Below are 17,500 nucleotides of genomic sequence, written 5' to 3'. Positions count from 1 at the left end.
CTCGTGCGATCCCCGGGGGTTCTCAAGAAAGGGAGACCCTGATGGCTTGCACTTATAGAAGTTGCCTTTGCCTCTGCCTGACTGCAAGACAAGATGTGCTCTATTTTCTTCTAGAACTATGACCGGCCCCCTTCTGCTGACGGCGCGTGTAGTACCGTTTTGTCTGAATGCTCTCTCTCTCTCTCTCTCTCTCTCTCTCTCTCTCTCTCTCTCTCTCTCTCTCTCTCTCTCTCTCTCTCTCTCTCTCTCACTCACTCTCTCTCTTTCTCCCCTAGATACAAAGTTTCCTGTTTCATCTTTCTTTCACTCAAGTCACTTGCAGAAAAAAAAAGCGGGTGACAGAAAGCATAAATAAGTCACCGGAGCTGCGTTGCCATTGCACAGAAAATGGTTGAAGTTGGTTAATTAGCCTTCGAAGTAGGAACCTTCAAAATGTTTCTTAAGACTACTTGATTATTTTTCTCCCTCCGTCTTTATCTGAAGAGAACAAGACGCAAAACCTCAAGTCTCAAAACACCGTTTTTGCAAAGAACAGTAGAATTGTTTTTTTTGCATCCATCAAGGAAGTCTTTATAAAGTTCCAATAACTACATATTACTTGAATAAAAGTGTGTGTGTGTGTGTGTGTGTGTGTGTGTGTGTGTGTGTGTGTGTGTGTGTGTGTGTGTGTGTGTGTGTGTGTGTGTGTCTGTGTGTGTGTGTGTTAGATATAGATAGATATATAGATAAATATATTTATATATCACTGTTCAAAATAGCTATGTCTTTAGAATCCCCCAGTTATGTGAAGCGTACTCCATACATGTGCTGACAGCGCCTCTGTACAGAGTTAGCAGATGCTGGAAGAGGTTAGAAAAAGTGCCGGAGACGACTTAGAATGCTTAACTTCATAGAAACTGTTCCAGCAAGAGACGGAATGTAAGTTTCCAGTTTAGATTATTAGTCAAGGAAAGACTGAGGATACTCAGTGTAGTACCGTGTCATTGAAAAAGAGGGGAAAATTAACTGGAAGATTGTGTTGTGTTGATAAATGGAAGAATTGATTTTTGAAGCATTAAGCAATGCTAAGTTTGCTCTGCCCCAATCAGAAATTATACAGATATCGGAAATCAGCCGTTCTGCTGTTTCTTTGCAGGAGTTATTTGATTCCTGAAGGGCTGGACTTCTACGTAAAGAAGCGGAAAAAAGTGTCGTGGTTATCGTCCTCCCTCTCTTTTTTCTTAATATCCATGACTCCTCTTTCACCATCTTTCCATGATCCTTCCTCCTCCTCCTCTTTTTCCTCTCTCCTGTTTATTCACGTTCTCCGTATGCTTCCCTAAACTCTCACAAGCATTGCCACCCTCCATCATTGTGACTTCTTTTTCCTCTGACACTTGTTTCTTCCCACCCTTTCCTGCAGTCTCTTATCTTGCCTTTCAAGATGACCGCCACCCTTCCTCTCGTGCCCCTTTCTTTCTCTCAATGCTTGTCTCTTTGTTCCTCGCAACTCTTACACCTTCATCAATCATTCCTCTTTACCACGTAGAATAGATAGTGTTTAATTTCATATGAGTCTTATTTCTTTTCCTTGTCCGCCTGGTCTTCTTAATCATTTTCAGTTCTTATTTCGAGTTGCATTTTTCTTAACTGTGACAGAGAGAAAAGAACAGAGGTTAGAATTCCTGTCTATCTTTGCCTGGATCAAGAAAACGTTCCCTTAACTTGAGTTGTACTGAACCACACTGGCGATATACTGAGCCACACTGACTGATATTTCTACTTTTGGAGGCTCCCGGTTCGTTGGACCTGCCGTGTTTCTATTCCTTTAAATGAGAGCTGTCTAGAGCTACTTGGAATCGTATTCGCAAATGTTTCGGAACCTTATTTCGACTTATCGTCACATGTGGTAAGTATTGGAATAGTCTACGGTGATAGCTGATACTACTACTACTAGTACTACTAGTACTAGCAAAATACCAAAATGAGAACCACTAAACGAAGATCAGGAATAACTACTACTACTAAAGTTGTTGCGCTGCTGCTGTATAATTACTACAACTACACTACTATTGCTAATTATTGCTACTATTATTATTACCACTATTGCTAATTATTGCTACTAATTGCTACTGCTACAACCACTGCAACTACTATGACTACGTTCTACAGCTACTGCTGCTACTACTAACAATGCTATTACACCACCACCACCACGCTAATCTTGTATATTAAGTGCATGATGAGTCCACTGTAGGACAAGGTCTTTCCTACATTTCAACATTATACATACTTCTGTCGTGACCGAGATATTGCACATTTTCTAATAGATGCTTATTGTTAGACTACTGGAATAAATGATACTCGATTGAGTTTTAAAATTTACTTTATTAATATTACTTACATTAATACAGAAAACACATCTTACACGGCTCTAGCAGAATAACAAGGAAGACACTTCGCAAGGAAAACACACATGTTAGTGTAACATTGATCCACGTAATTGATATTCAGTAATTCATTTAATATTAATTCAGTAGGTCAACACAACCCATAAAATACAAAACAATGTGCATGAATCATGGTAATAACACCCCCTCCTGTCTCATCATGAGATAATTGACTGCAAGAGTACATCACAACTTGTAAGCTCCATTTACGGTTAAGGATTCCTTCCATCTCGCCCGCGGCTACTCTTATGTCTAGTCTAGCCCCTCTGAAATCTTTGGTCACTCTTTGCTACTGAATTCTCCCAGCATTACTCTCTGTGGTTTTTCGTGCGCTCCTTTCCCTGCCCTTGCGATTTATTCCCCTAGCGTGCAGTGAACGCCTTTTTCTGGTTTGGTATATCCTCTCCTTTTCCGTAAGTACGTCGACATTATAACCTTTCTCATGTATTCGTGACTGCCATCCGTCTGCCCGGGCCTCTTGGCTCATCTCATCTTGTGTTTCAAACGACTGTGCCTGATACTGGTTATTGCCGTGTTCTCTATTTCCCTCTTTTATTTTCTTCCTTATTTCGTGTTTCTTCTTCTCTTGTTTTTTCTTCTGCTTATTTCGTTTTCTTTTCTTTTTTTCATATTCACTTGGTGTAGGGTTACCATATCGCGACACTGGCTTGCGTGTCTTGCCGAGGATGCAGTGTTAGGAAACCACAACTTGGCTTGCGAATCTTAACTATTCTTTTTCCGTTAAGTGAACCATAGCTGCGGTCAAGCCCAAATTGTTTTTAGTCACCACCTTAGTCTCCACCTGACCACAAGCTGAAACTTTATTGTGGAAGGAATAGATATGGTCGAGAGAGAGAGAGAGAGAGAGAGAGAGAGAGAGAGAGAGAGAGAGAGAGAGAGAGAGAGAGAGAGAGAGAGAGAGAGAGAGAGAAAGAGAGAGTTACAAGGAGTTACAAGGAGTTACAAGGAAGAGAAGTACTCCAGAAGGCCTTATGACCCATACAGGGGAGTACTGAAAGAGACTCAAACAAGTTCGAAACATATGCCCAGGCGAGACCGAGTCTACAACCTAGGCAGCACCTTATCGAGTCGGGTCTTGAACTGCTCTACAGAGTCAGTATTGACGACATCTGAGGGAAGCGCATTCCAACGACTGCAAATTTTGTAGGAAAAGAAGTTCCCACAAAGATCTCTGTTGTAACGCTTTAGTTCAAGTTTGCAGCCATTGTTACGAGTATGCACCTCACTCAGCTGGAACAAGCACCTGTAGTCCACGTTGTCGAAACCTCGAAGTATCTTAAATACCTCTATGAGCTGACTGCGAAGCCTTCTGGTCTCCAGTGAGAAGAGGTTCAACTCTTTCAGGCGATCTGTATAACACATGTGTTTAAGCTCAGGAATCAGTTTGGTCGTCCTGGCCTGTACTCTTTCCAGTCTTGTGATGCCTTTACGGTAAGAGAGAGAGAGAGAGAGAGACAGAGAGAGAGAAAAATTAAAGGAGGACGAGCCAGGGAATGTGATTGACAACGGGCTGTCCGCCTTGCTTTTGTTCTGCTTCTTTTCTTTGTCAGTGATTCTTTACCCATTCACCCACATGTCCCATTCTAGTGATTTATTTATTATACTCTTTTATTTATATTTCAAACCTTACACACCCTGCTTATCAGTAATATTTAAATTTTACTATTTATTATGTTTATGTATTTATTAATTAGTTTATTTATTTATTTATTTTTATTTTTATTTATCTTTTTTTCAGGTGGCCATGTCCCTTGAAGCAAGAATAAGGTAGGTTGTCAAGTACATGTTTTAGTGTTTTTCTTTTTTTTTCTTTTTCTTTTTTTTTATCGTGTTCAGTATTTCGTTTGTTAGTTGTCTAATTTATTGTGTGATTGGTGTCCATGATTAGTTTCAGAGAGAGAGAGAGAGAGAGAGAGAGAGAGAGAGAGAGAGAGAGAGAGAGAGAGAGAGAGAGAGAGAGAGAGAGAGAGAGAGAGTTTTATCAGAATTTCACGTTAACTCTTTTCAAACTCAAAATTACTGAAAGTGTCCACGAGTGCCACGAGATAAACAAATCTCGTGGCACTCGTGGCCAAGTTTGTTAATTCCATTCACAAAGCAGTTGAACGTATTACTTTATATTTATAACCTGATATGCAGTATATCGTGGTACATTAATGTACCAGAAAAGTCATACATTTCTCAGTTGGATTGCCGAGCAAGGAAAAAAAAAATTTAATTGATACAAGATAACAAATAACTGGTTAATCTCTGCAGTAGTACGTACTTACTGAATAGTGAATAAATCATCAAGATATAAATATAAGAAATAAAGTTCTAGAGTTGCGAAAGATACACTATTGGAAAGGCAGTGACCTGCAGCCTGCTTCGCCTTCCTACGTATTTTTATCCCATTGATCGCCACCATCTGGTAGGCTGTGGCTCCGCTGTGGTCAGCCATTCCCTCCCGCTGATTCCTATGCTGACAGCCGCTGAGTATCTTCACTAATCACTGTTTGGTGGGAGACAATAATAGTAATGGAGGAAGATAGACAAAAGACCGCAGGGAGCACATTTAAAGCTGCTACAAGGAGGTTCATCAATCCTGATTCACTCGTCCCTTATTACCTCTCTATTGTTAACTAGATTTACTGGTGGACCTTGAGATAGTGTGAGGATAGTGTGAGTGTTTATCTGTGTTGGAAAGGTGAGATAGAATATTGAATATCGATTGAATTTTGGACGCCGGAACAAGGTCAAACGGCGCTATTGAAAATTGCGATGGAGTGTTTCCTCCCTCACCAAGAAACTGCACTGAGCGGAGGAGGGAAGTAAAGAAAATGCGCAGCCAAATTTTGTGTGCTTTGCATTGTTTACAAGGGGAGTACGCAACGTGTGGAAGTGGCAGGCCTTGATACTGCAGTCAGGTGTGAAGGAGAGTGGGTGGTGGAAGGCCAGGTAGCCGAGTGTTTGAGTGGCGGGTATTATGCATGCGGGGGCTACGGCGCCAAGGATGGTGTGGTGTGGTGCGTGAATCAGGGGAGCTCTGTACGGACAGTGAAAAATGGGATCCAGCGGGTGTGAAGTGTATTCCTGAGTTACTTTTGTGTTCGCTACATAAATATAGGGGTATAATTTGCGTTGTAAAGATCCAGGTTACGTTATGGTGTGAGGCTTTTTTTTCCCACACTGGTGTTAATTACAATGTGAAAGTAAGATTAATAAAGTAAGGCAAATGCATCATAATTTTCGGAGGTGACGTGACAAACAGTGACTAAAACACTTTTGTGTTAATTATTTTATTGTGTTATTTTCAAGGTCAGAATTGTGTGACTGAACATGTCCGCCTCGTTTAAGATAAATGTAGAAATCAGCGTCGTAAGTTGATAGTGACACTTGCTCTTTTTGCTTTTTCTGAGACAAGTACTTTCTTGCTCCATGTTTATATTCCTTTACATTACCCTTAGTTATTGACACGGCGCTACTGGTATCAAAATAAATGGCATTTCCCAATAGTAGTTTACGAAGGAGCACAATTCCCAGAATTGCATATTTTTTCTTGCAAAAATAAAGAAAAATGAATGAGTGAAAGGCGGAGATTACCGACGAAAACGAATGCCAGCTGCCTGTAATCTTTTATTTGCACAGAAGAAAAATGTCCATGCAAATATGATTAATGGTTCTACATATGCGGTGCTGGTGGTGGTTATGGTGTTGCAAGACGCGATCCACGTAAATTCCCAGCGATAACTCCCTCTCGGCTCCTCCTCCATCAAGCTCTGAGAAGCCTGGAGGGAGACAGGTATCTGGTGGCACGAGTCATCTTCTTCATTATACATAGGGCGGGAACTGCATCACCACAGAACTCCCAGCCAACTCTCCCTCAGACGCTTCAACAATCCTATAAACTCGTTCGTACCATGACAGTTGCGTGATATCATTACTGAGTGTTGCACTATGGTATCACGAATCGCTTTCATTCCTCCACTCTGTGTTGGGTCTGGTGAGCAGTAGTTCCCAAACATTTTCATCTTGATACCTAATCTAACATATCACATTTTGTGTGTTACCCCTTTCAAAAATTCTTATCAAAAAACAAATTATATATATATATATATATATATATATATATATATATATATATATATATATATATATATATATATATATATATATATATATATATATATATATATATATATATATATATATATATATATATATATATATATATATATGGATGTGTACTACCTTGTGCAGTATAGTTAATATTTACGTAAGAAGAGTTTATTCAGCATAGGAAGGCTATACTGCACAAGGTAGTACACATCTACGTCTACCTCGACTGATGCTCACAGATAAACTGACAGCGTGAAATAGATGCAGGTTCAGGCAGTGAGTGACACTTACTGGACACGTCGTGACCAGGGTTACTGAGTGACTGCTTACTGGACACGTCGTGACTAGGGTTGCTGAGTGACTGTGTCCTAAAGCATGCCTGTCAAAATACTCTTGGCTTGCCAAACGCTTTTGATTATTTTTTTTCTCTCTCTTCTAACACTGCATGGTATTTTCTAAAGTTTATATTCGATTTAACTTTATTACGTAATTATAATAGGTTTACTTTACAACTTTACATACTAAGTTAACATGAATCCCACTACCAGGTAACGCACTTTTCTTGATTTCCAGAATTCTTCACACATTTTTTCTGTTATTCTCTATTACAAACCAAAAAAAATGTTATCTTACCCCCATGGAATAATTTACCTCCAGTTTGGAAACAACTGACGTACGGGAAACGAACCAAGCGTCACTGTTGCACTTACAATGGTTTGCGTTCATAGTCTGTGCGTTAGCAGCCCTAGATGTAGTGTGTGTGTGTGTGTGTGTGTGTGTGTGTGTGTGTGTGTGTGTGTCACTTACTGAAGGAGATTCCCAGCAGTGCCAGTGATGTTACGTTACATGGGTGTGAGGTATTTAGAATGCTGGCCGAGCGGTCATCTCCAAGCAGGTTCCATCTTCCAGGGGTAACGCATCCTTGTCGTCAGAAGCGGATATAGTTTTGGACTCGTTCTAAAAGGCTCGATTTATGTTTTAATTTGCCTTCCACTCTGGGTGTTTCATAAAGTATCTTTAGTGTTAAGTCAGATTATTTATTTTACGTTGCTATTGTTGATTAATATTTAGATGTGTTTAACTGTAACTATCAGATTGTTCAAGATGTAAACAGTGTAGCTTGCAAGAATCACTTTGGGGATTTAGAGATGCCAATGCTTCTTTTTCCTTCTGCTGACAATCTAAGGTCACTCCTCTTCTTCGACTTCCGCCCCGTCCCCCAACCTCCTTGTTGTCCGGAGGCGTAGTTTTAGTGACCAGCTAGTTTCAAGTGACTTATTGCGGGTGCAGCCCTATTTTCACTGCCAGACGTACAGCTCATTTACTCCCAGCCACGGCAACGCACAAACTTCTCTGGACCCCTAACCTAATATTACCTTAACTTAAATGATGTGTAGCATTACCTAACCTAACCGGAAGGCTTTGCCCCTGCTGGACACCCCTTTAAGGACACTAATCTAACCTAGCATTACCTAACCTAAATGACGTGTAGCAATACCTAACCTGACCTAAAAAACATATAGCATTACCTAACCTAAACGGGGGCCTCTGGCCAGGCTGGACTCCCTTAAGGACACTAATTTAACCTAGCATTACGCAACGTAACCTAAATGATGTGTAACAGTACCTAACCTGAGCACGGTGGAGGTCTTATATTGCTCGTGTAATCAGTGTGCATAGTTTTGCCATCACTAATTCATTTAAGTAATGCAACCTGAACCAATAATAAGCGTCGTTATTTTCAGGAACTCATAACTTACACGTCCTGAAACAATATTTCCAGTCATTTCTTTATGTGATGCTTTTTTTTTTTTTATGAAATTTGGACAGCCATTAATGTTGTCACATAAAACTTATGGTAATAGTGTAGCAAGGATTTGAATTTTCGTTGCTGTTTTGAAAATTCCATGAACCGAAAAAAAAAAAAAATCTTCATTTCACTCATACTCGTAAGCTTTCGTTTAAGTGTGTTCCTCGCTTAGCTTATTGAAGGTCTCCTAATACTTCCTAAGGGCTTAACATTTTGCTGCACTATTTTGTAGATTTTTATTTTTAAGAACGTAATTTATGCTATTTTACATGCTATATATATAATTTTGTTTGACGGTAATTAATAATTTAAGACCGAATTCTGTAAATATTTTAGTCTTGTAGTTTCCTAATACTGATTTAATTTTGTGGCTCTCTTATCTTTGTCAGCATCTTTATTTAGTTTCAGTTCAATTCGGGGTTGTTTCCGGTTTCCTCTTCCATTTCGTACAAATATCACTGTTCTGTATTTTCGTATATGAATCTAATGCTAAATATTTGTTTCGTAATATATAAAACTGTGGTGTCCCCGCACCATAGTATATATTGCACTACTACGAAAGAAGAAAAAAGAAAAGGGAAAAAGAAGAAACAAGAAGAAAACAAGACAAAATAAGGAAGAAGAAATGGAGAAGGAAGAATAAAGGAGAATAACAAGCGGTTACCCCAAAAGGGAAGGTAATTAGCACTTCATATTGAGGGAGCCGGGAAAACAACAAACATGGACACAGTAGCAAGCAGTACACAACAGGAAGTAAGACAAAAACCGCTCGGAAGGTAGCCTGGGTCAAAGAGGGATTAACATTAATGATATAGGGAACAAGGCAGAGAAAGTGATTGAAAGAGAAAGTAAAAGTAGGTCAGGAGGCGTGAGGAGGAGTAGGAAAGAAACGATAGCTTATGGAAATGTACCCACGCCCAGTTAAGCTCCTCTTCCAAACTGCCCGAACCCCTTGACTGGTGCTCTGTATTAAGTACCACGCCTGTAGGCAGATCATACGGTTAAATAAGAAACGTGAATGGTCGATGTGTAAAATGTTATGAAAATAAAAATAATTTTATGAGGGAAATAAGCAGTTCTAAACGATTGTATATTATAGTGTGTAACAGTGATTATAATTCAGTAGGAGAGAGTAACAGACACAGAAGCAGAGACAGCCTGACCAGAGAGGGGTCAAGATGGACGAAATAACTTAAAGTAAATGGAACTTGAAAGCGTAATGCAATCAATAAATCAATTATCTTATTAAAGGAGGAGTAGGGTATTTATTTGATGTTTTATGATGTTTGTATGGTGTACGAAGATTGACTTAATTATGAAACGTTATGGCTATTCATGTGATGCTTATACCAAGTGTCTTATTTCTAACTGAACATTATTTGCGCTGAATGAATATTAGTTGTGTTTATTAGGTTGATATTGTCTGTGTTCTTGCACGATGATTACGTTGATCAATGAATTTGTTGAAGAAATATAAAGTGACATCAAATAACTATATATATATATGATTTACTTTCTTTTACTTTCTTTGTTGTCACACACGGTTAAGACTAATTTACGCTTGGCAATAGTCTGTGTTCTTGGCCTTGCCAGGCCTCTTCTTGTGGATAGGAATTGCATGGCCGCCTTTATGGTGAAATTTTGCAACCCAGCGCCGGACATTCCTTAGACACACACTGATCTGTTCGTAGATTACGTAGTTTTGCAAACTAGATTCCTTAAGGGCAATGATCTGGGTAATGGTCTATGCCGTTAAATCCTTTTTCTTGCCCATATCGACAACACAGTGGGCTCAAATGGGACTGCAGTACGAGCTGAGAGGGAACACGAGCAGGACGAAACAGAACACAGGCAAGACAACAGCTGATTGGGCTTTGATTGGCGGGCTCAGAAGCTCCTACCACCAGGATAACCGTGTCAAAGGTTTGCTCCCTTCCCACGTTTCATACACTGGAGACAAGTTAACACTGAACCCTTGCCATCGATCACCGGTTGGGACACAGTGAGGAGATTAAGACCGAGGAGGGTCGTCGGGTTTGGAATTATTCCTGGCGGAAAGTTAGAGGAGAATTTACATGGTTCTGAGAAAACTGATAGGTAACTTCAACCTATTAAAGCATTTTTATTAACTATCGACATTTTTACTTACTTTTTTTGGTATTTATAGCTATTAACGTGCTTGTTTTGTTTACGCCTTAAAGTTGACATATATTCACACATTCGTGCCAGTGATAGTATAAATATATATCTACAATGCCATAGTACAACCAAAGTTGTGGACGCGCTGCTTGCATACCCGCCACGCCCCGCCGGGCCCTAGGAAGTAGCTCCGCCTTAACGCAGGCTTTCGTCACGAGTTTGAACCAGAGTCGATATAACTTCATCAGTGCGGTATTTATGCGAGCGTCTGCACCAAAAGTTTCGTAAAATGATTGCGGTGATCTCAGACAGCCTCCCTCCTTCCTCACATGAACTACTAAAAGACCATCACTAAAAATTATTACTGGTGATATTTCTAAAACATTTTTCCCCGTTTCAGCAGAGTTAGTGCAGTAAAACTATGACGCTAAATATGTTGGTGGTACTTTAATAGATTTTGCTCATTATCTTTCTGAACTTTAAATTCGCCTGTTGTTTTCGCGAGACACCGCCAACAGAGAATTGTGGCAATGAGTAGTGACTGGAGGGATGAGTCAAGATGAGATCAGTTCCTGGTGCATCGCCTCCTCTCAGCCACACAAATGGGAGGTCACCACACAATTACCAGCCATCACACAACTTTGCTCAAACTTTTCGCCTCGCCTCACGTCACCTCACCTTCCCTCACCTCTCAGAATTGCCCTGTGGCTTATCCCGTGACGATATTGGGAGAAGATTGATTTGTGTTATCAAGATATGTCAATGAGATGTCTGGTGTGTGTCAATATTTTAACCTACCATTTTAGTCGCATATTTTGCAGCAGCGCCATATGACAGCGGTATTGCGGTGCCTAAACTTTTTAAATCTCTCTCTCTCTCTCTCTCTCTCTCTCTCTCTCTCTCTCTCTCTCTCTCTCTCTCTCTCTCTCTCTCTCTCTCTCTCTCTCTCATACACACACACATTTTCCTGAAATAGTTTGGCTTGAAAGGAAAAATGTATGACATGCTTGCTGCTTCCCTGAATTGTGTACTCCTCACCTACCAACCTTTCCTCAGATCATAAAAAATACCCCTTCATCGTACGTCATGAACATTCTTTCTTCTTCCCCAAACTTTGTACTTAGTCTGGGGTCGGCCAGGAAGGGAATGTGGAGAGGATTGGTAGTCGGAGCAGGAGAGGACGACGAGGAGGAGGAGAAAAACGAGAGCGAGGGTGAGTAAACTGTAGGAAGATGGAGGGCCGTATAAGGGCCATGAACCAGAATGCACGGCCCGTACTGGTTTTCCATAAAGGTGTGGAGGTGTCAGGCGTGCAGTGCTAAATGTGAAAAAAATGTGTGTGTGTGTGTGATAGCTGTGTGTGTGTGTGTGTGTGTGTGTGTGTGTGTGTGTGTGTGTGTGTGTGTGTGTGTGTGTGTGTGTGTGTGTGTGTGCGTGCGTGTGTGTGTTTGTTTTGTCATATTATTGGCCTAGTTTACCCTGAAAAGGAAAACGTTTTCTTAGTGTCCCCCCTGTTCCGTTTTCTTTCTAAAAATATCTTTATTCTCAGTATAAGGCTTATTTACTCATTTTATATCATGTATTATAATTCTCTTCATGATTTAAGTTCTTTATATGTATGTATATGTAAGGAAAAAGGTGTATTTGAGGTAGAATGTTTTGAGGCAAGAGGTGATACCTGTCTGGCTTTTGTATCTGAGTCAGCATAATTTCAGAACGCAGGAGGCCCTGAGGGGAACGGAAGGATGGCGTTCTCGTGGGATAAATTTGGGTGGTGGTGTGGTGATTGAGTGGGTGTGTGGAGGTATTGGGGACGTGGTGACGTAACCCTGATATCCAAGATCAGGTTGGTGAGTCTTTTGTGGTACCAAGAGGTCTTGTTCGCTGAAATTTGGTTGGTGAGTTGTGTTAGTGACGTAACGCTGAGGGGCAGCGTCAGGGCTGAGAGGCAGCCATTTTGTGGTTGGGGTTGTGGTGGTCTTGTGGCGTTATTGGTGTCTGGAGATGGTGTTGTGGTGCTATAGGTGAACTATGGTGATGGTGGTGCTGTCTTGTAAGGTTTGAGGAGATAAAATACGAGAATTGTTATTTGATGACGCGGTGACGGCGTCCGGGGAAATTCCTGCAGCTGGGGAAAATATTCTAGCGGCCTGTGAAGGAGTAAAAGGGTTTTAATGCTTTGTGAAGTGACGGTAATGTCATATATTTGTGTGTATAACCTTTGAGCAATAAGGGAGGCGATATAAGAGCCTGAGTAAAAGGTAAATGTATGGTAATTGAATGTGGGAACTATCCTTTGTTGATCTAGGGTAGAGATTTGTTCCCTAATTTTCCTTAATGTGTACCACCTCAGTTTATTTGTAAGTTAACATCATCATTATTATATTATGTTATTATATAGAATAACTGTGTTTCCTACCCCAACATTGATCTGGTATTGAGGCGATTCCTGGCTTGCTGTGTCAAGGTAAGGGTTTTGAGAGAGGGTTTAATAGCTGACGATTTCGATAGGTCGAGTAGGTATTCGTGGTCTTTAAAAGTCCAGACCTTTAAAACTTTCTGGGATCAGTGTACCGTCCAATATCTTGGAAAGATAATGGGGATCGTGACAGTGTGTATACACCATTACATTCGAACCCAAAGATTCTGAAGTTTCCATGGATACTCTCTCTCTCTCTCTCTCTCTCTCTCTCTCTCTCTCTCTCTCTCTCTCTCTCTCTCTCTCTCTCTCTCTCTCTCTCTCTCTCTCTCTCTCCTGTCTTTAAGGCTGGAGTAAAAGTAAGGTAAAAAGTTCAATTCAAAACACGTCATAATCTTTTAAGTAGCGAAAATTAATGCAGAAGAAGTAAAATGTATCAATAGGATTAAATACTAAAAGTAGATTTTTAAAATTATAGCTGAAAATGGAGCGGAAGGGAAGCTGAAAATAGAGAGGAAGGGCAAAGTTAGTCAAGTGTAACAAGACCGCTTGTAATAATATTAATGTATTGTTGGCCAAAGAAGTGATGTCACATTCCACATGATGTTTCAGACAAAAACGAAGTATATGACAAATTCTTTCCAAAACTTCATTGTTCTTGTTATTGCAGAAACCTTAAAATAGAGCAATCAGTCGATTTCTAATAGAGTTTTGGCAAAACATTTACTGCATTTTGTGATGTTACTGGTGGAGGTAACTGTATATATTTCATTAACTCAAGGAGCCGATGCACTATGACGATTTTTCTTAAGGTGTATTTAGAGGAAATTATTTTATATGACTAAAGTTGCTTCTACCCTCTTCACTAATACTATAAATAAATAAATAAATAAATGTGCGTCTTTTATTTTTGTCTGAAGTGTGTGTTCCAGTTTAATACAGACAAATGGACTAAACTAATGTTTAGACTGCAGTTGCATATATAACTCAATTTTATTCCCCTAGCTTGTAAACTCGTTACCTCTCTCTTTTCACATCTTCCTGCTTTCAGTATGTCCGCGTTTCCACTTCTCTCAAATAGATAAATAAATAAATAAATAAATAAATAAATAAAGATTACAATTTCAAACATAATGTATCGTTATACTAATATAAACAAAATAAAATGGGGCGTGTGGATTTGTTGAAAGCAAAAATAGGGCGTCATAATTTGGAAAATATAGTTTTAGAATCTTACTTGTCAAGGCCGTATTTTGAAAGGTTCATGATTCTTATAAGGACTATTTTCAAAGACCACAAAGGTGTTTAGTCAGATTTCATGTTTCCATATACGATACGGAATCCTTAATAGAATATCATAAGAATCATGAAAAGCACCTTTGAAAATTGAAAACCACACTAAATTTTTACTAAAGCTAAAACTTGTAATAATAGTCAAGATATAACGCGAATGTTGGAGAGAATCCATTCTCCCATTTACTCCTGCTGTTAATCAGAACAGAGTAAATGAACATGACTGGAGTAGATGAGCAAATATTATAGTAGAATTATTTTTTTGTGATACCCCGAATAAAATGCTAAGATATTGCTGAAGTTCAGAAAACTCTCACCAGATGAAATAACTTGGCAACAACACAATTTGCAGCAAAAAGGTGCAGAAGGTAACTGAATCTCTGACTTGGGCTACGATTTTTGGAGTTATCAAAGTTCATTTTGATAATTTCACTTTTTTTTTTTACTTTTATTTTCGCTCCTGTTGAAACAAATGTTTATCATAGTGTATTATCTGCTATATTAATTTGAATCCATGAAAGTTTTTTTTTTTTTTTAAATAGTGGTATGATATATACTGTAAAAATATGTTATATAAATTAGATAGACGTGGGGAAGAGGGGCGTGCGGGATTGCTAGAAGCAAAAAAACAGGCATCATGTACGTAAAATATTTCGGAAACCACCGCTTTCGGTGCATCTTCTCTAACTTCCTCTTTTTCTTCCACTCTCGGATCCTCTTTGGTGTTCTGCGCCAGTTTGAAAGAAAAAAGGGAGGAAAATAATGAAGTTTTGCCTTATCCGGTAACGACATTGGTGGCAGGAAGGGGAGAGCAAGAGATGGAATTAAAAAAAAAGAAAAAAAAAATAGAAGAGGATCATACGGCGGAGGGAGAAAACGAAGGAGAGACAGCAGAAATAAAAGGGAAACTGAAAGACGATGGAGTGATGGCAAGGATAGACAGAATAGAATGATACATCAAGTAACGCCTTAAACTAAACACACACAGGCAAGAACCAAGACGCGCATCCTGACTGGAAATTGATGGTAGACGGTCTCCGCGGTGAGTTGATGAATTGACACTAGAGAGAGGACACCGTCAGACGGCTGTTCATGGTTTTACACGAAATAAACTTTTTCTACTTATGTCATTTCGTGTGTTTTTTGTTCTCTTTTATTATATCATCTTTCTTCCTTTCCTTCTTTCTCTCTTTCTCTCCTATGTTTCTTTCATAGTATTCTCAATCTCATGGTATCACAAAGTGCTTTCTGAGAGGGATTCTTGGTCTAGTGAGGAAGATCCTTCGATTCCAATAATTCAAAAAGAAATGTGAAGAAATCATGGTCAGCTTAAATGCCACTTAAATCACCATCGTGTTTACCAGTCTGTCATATCCATGCCCACGATGCGTGTATATTGGGAGACCCAACTTGTATAAAACATGGAACCTTAATGAAGGCTGCTTATCGCTCAGGCTATTCCCTTCCCTCTGTGCAGAACTTAGGTAATCAGCAATTTCCAAACTAAGGTTTATTTATTTTTTTTATTTATTTTATTTATTAATTTTATTTATTTATTTATTTATTTTCAAGTGAATGAGAAGGTACAACTGCTGCTCCCTGTTCCCTGACTCCTTACCGGCGCTCCTGTCCCTTGCTGCCGCCACGCTCCCTCCCCTCCCTCACCATCGGCCATGGCCTTTCTTCCTGCTTTCAACTTCCAGTTATTTTTCTTCCGGACTCTCTCTCTCTCTCTCTCTCTCTCTCTCTCTCTCTCTCTCTCTCTCTCTCTCTCTCTCTCTCTCTCTCTCTCTCTCTCTGTCCTTTTTACCCGCTTACCTTTCACTCTCCCTCGCCGCCTCTGTCCTGCACTGGGCAATCCAGTGGAAAATGGACAATGCATGAGTGTATTTTTGTGTGTACATCCATGTGTGAGAGAGAGAGAGAGAGAGAGAGAGAGAGAGAGAGAGAGAGAGAGAGAGAGAGAGAGAGAGAGAGCAGGATCTCTCTCTCTCTCTCTCTCTCTCTCTCTCTCTCTCTCTCTCTCTCTCTCTCTCTCATCTCTCTAATTCAAATTAAAATAAATTTAAATAGTTTATCAGCCATATCGATATAAGTGTATGTTTGATCCAATACGAAAATTTTATATATATATATATATATATATATATATATATATATATATATATATATATATATATATATATATATATATATATATATATATATATATATATATATATATATATATATATATATATATATATATATGGGTAGGCCCATTAAATAGAATGTTTTTTGGAGGACTCTTCAGAATTTTTTTTCCTATATTTTATGACCTGTGAGTCAAAAATTGCATTATATTGTTTATCTTGCGAGTAGTGACTATACTAATATGTAATTATTTATATATAAATATATATATATATATATATATATATATATATATATATATATATATATATATATATATATATATATATATATATATATATATATATATATATATATATATATATATATATATATATATATATATATATATATATTTTATTTTTTTATTTTTTTTTTATTTATTTATTTATTTTTTTTTAAGTACTTATAATGAAACGTCAGTTGTTTTTGGAAACAAAGCATTTCATCCATTCAAATGCATACACAAATAATAGTTGACACACCATTACCTTTACATTAACTACAGAAAAGACACTTCATACAAGCAAAAACTTTATACAACAATGCTATGCAAAAGTAAACAGTTACAGAATCATCACTTCACACAACTAAAAACTCTACACAGTAACACTTCACACAACGAGACTCTTACAGAAACAGCACTTCATATAAATAGAAACTCAGACTGCCAAATACTTATAAATATATACAATACTCTCTGATCTAAGTACTTACACATATCACACTTCACACAACCAAACATTCACGGATTCATAATAAATGAATAAATAAATAAATAAATAAATAAATAAATAAATAAATAAATAAATAAATAAATAAATAAATATATATATATATATATATATATATATATATATATATATATATATATATATATATATATATATATATATATATATATATATATATATATATATATATATATATATATATAGATAGATAGATAGATAGATAGATAGATAGATAGATATATTACAGTTTACAATTCGTAAGTCCTATACGGCTGACCAGCTCTCACTCATCGTGCAAACAAAAGAATCTGGATCGCTTTTTGGAAACATGGCGAGTGCCAAGAGCCCCGTGTTGATGGCCAAGTCCCCGCCCCTCCAGTGCATG

General features: G+C 38.4%; 1 long non-coding RNA gene across 3 annotated transcripts in view; it reads left to right on the top strand.

The window, feature by feature from the left end:
- Window positions 1-17,500, top strand: part of LOC135089756 (uncharacterized) — a 311,458-nt gene that overhangs the window by 184,407 nt on the left and 109,551 nt on the right. For all 3 annotated transcript variants that reach the window (XR_010261626.1, XR_010261627.1, XR_010261625.1), the window contains one exon: window positions 4,189-4,217. This is a non-coding gene — a long non-coding RNA (uncharacterized LOC135089756). The remainder of the gene's footprint in view (window positions 1-4,188; window positions 4,218-17,500) is intronic.

Source organism: Scylla paramamosain, chromosome 3 (assembly GCF_035594125.1).
Source record: "Scylla paramamosain isolate STU-SP2022 chromosome 3, ASM3559412v1, whole genome shotgun sequence".
NCBI classification, from domain to species: Eukaryota; Metazoa; Arthropoda; class Malacostraca; order Decapoda; family Portunidae; genus Scylla; species Scylla paramamosain.
The sequence above is the reverse complement of the archived record's forward strand: the minus strand, read 5'-3'. Positions and strand labels throughout refer to the sequence as shown.